Genomic DNA, 2,500 nt, shown 5'->3' with positions numbered 1-2,500 from the left:
AGGAGAAGATGAAACCAGCCATCTGTGCTTGAATGGCTTGGAACAAAAGATTCATTAACCGGCTGTTAAGAGACTTCCCAGTTGTTACTAGATGCTTATGTGCAGACATATGCTGCATTTCGCCCTTAACTTTTGGGGTTTCCTCAGGTTTATCATATATATACAGTACATCATAGCAAAATATGTTTCCCCAACAGAGAGGTCTAGCATTCTTTTTCATCATCTTCATGTGACATTACAGATATTAATCAGGCCAACATTTTGTGTAAAAACGATTCTGCTTTTTATTGGCCCTGTGCAGAAGAATTACTATAGAATGCCAGTGACTTCCTGCTCAAAAATAGAGGTCATTCATAAATCATAAATTTATGATTTACCAGGACCTTTCTAAAACTTTACTAATGCTGACTTCTCCAAGCACATTGCTCTATTTTGCTTCCTCTAAAACAGCCCTACCTAATCTAGTGCTTCCCTTTTAATTGAACTAGAACACATAAGGAGGGGATCAGATTGAAGGTGGATTTAGATTAAAGAACATAACAAACAGTACCCATATATTTGTCATGGCATCTTGGATTAATATGTTAACTCTTGCCCCCCCTGCTTCCACCCCCACCCCGTTTTCTCTTTTACTTTATTCTTGTTTGTTAATGTAATCTAAAAGCCAGGTAACTCCAAATAATGGGTGGCTTACGCTTTAAAAATCAAGAAATGTTTTAAAAATAAGGAAACGGATCGTGTTCATCAAGGAAGTAGTTTCTCTGCAATAAGGAAAACATTGTACAGGGGCTCAAACTATCTCAAGGCTTGAAACAGCCCAGTTCTCAGTGACTGTCTGAACTTCATCAAGATAAAAGCCAGATAGATCTTAGGGAGATACTGTTTCAGAGGATAGCTGCCATAGCCGGAAGTCCCATGAGAGACCCATGAGGCTCAGCTCCATAAAAGATCTTGAAGCAAGCTCATCAGATTTGCATTGTAGCACAGACACACACACACACACACACACACACACACCAGCTGTTTCCAGAAAAGGATCTGTCTGGTTCATATTTGGTGTTTAGAAATAATTTGTCTTTTATACCTTATACCTTATAACCATTAACTTCTTTGGCTTCCATTCTTACCACTGTACTTGTATAGAACAGCCAGATGACAAATTGGCCCTACTTGAAGAAATGCCATGCTCTGCTAATATATGTTAAGTTATTAGTGGAGAAATTGCACATATTAACTAATTAATTGATTTTTTAAAATTATCATTATCAGATAAACTCTCAGATCAGCACATATGATTACTTTGTCCACAAAATAGACTTGCAAAGAGAATTAGATTGAAAGAAAATAATTAGCCTAAACTCAATCATGTACTGCATTGCTGCATGAGGACTTGAACCGTGGTCTCCTAGCTTAACACACTTATGTTAAAAGTTTTCCAGTTGGTAAATGTCAACTTTGTGAAACTGTAGTAGAAAAATTGTAGTTATGTGCTTGTATGAACATTTTTTTAAAAAACAGAAGTGTAGAGGGTAGAGAATTTGTGGATGTGTTATCTGTTATCTTGATTTAAAATGGGTCCTAACATAAGTTAAGCTAATGAATCTCTACAATAAATTGTGTTTCTGTCTGAAGCTTTCCAGACTGGCTTCTAAACAGTGAGGAATTTAATATCTGTGATCAACATATATCAAGACCTTTTATCAGTGTTTATATATTTAGTCATTTTATATCCAAATGCTCAGTTTTGCTTTAAGATATTTAAACTAGTTTGCTGTATTATGCAGTTTCTCAACTTGTAACTCTATATTTAATGCTTGTTTTGCTAATCAATCTTGTTTGCTTTCCCTTTTTCCTTTAATGTTAATTTATGCATTTGCAAACAATAACAATGATCAAAGCTGATTGACTGTCCATGGAAAGCAAATAAGAGGCTGCAAATTTATGCATGATAATAACTGATGCATGTATCATAATTTGACTGTTCAACACTTGATGATATGCAGCTGTTTATATGAAATGCCTCTATTGAAAAACATTCAGTTTGAATTGACATATGAAAAATCAATCTTAGGGCATCAGAAAATCTAGAACAGTATTTATGTATGCATGCTCACCATCACTTAACACTGCAGTTATCACATGATGGACATGGCTTGTGAAACAGTCAATAATCATCTGTTAAATAAGGGTGAATTTTCAGCAGTGAAAATAATGGGAAGAGTAGCATTCATGGAATCCTCCCAACCAGCCAGAAGGATGAGAAAACTGAAAACTGTATTAGAGATTTAGAGAATCTCTCGCAAAAAATCTTCCAAAATTCAAAGAATAGAGCATTTCCCCCCTTTACTTCCCCTTTCTATGAATGAATGAATGAAGATAGGAGAATGTTAAGATATTTATTTTACTTCCATATTTGCAATACATCTTCTACCCCATTCTCTATAGCTAAAGCCTTTTCTCAGACTCTGCTGTTCATCAGGACTTATTCATTGTTAAGTGA

Source organism: Protobothrops mucrosquamatus, unplaced genomic scaffold, assembly GCF_001527695.2.
Source record: "Protobothrops mucrosquamatus isolate PMUCROS unplaced genomic scaffold, P.Mucros_1.0 scaffold229, whole genome shotgun sequence".
Taxonomy (NCBI): Eukaryota; Metazoa; Chordata; class Lepidosauria; order Squamata; family Viperidae; genus Protobothrops; species Protobothrops mucrosquamatus.
The sequence above is the reverse complement of the archived record's forward strand: the minus strand, read 5'-3'. Positions refer to the sequence as shown.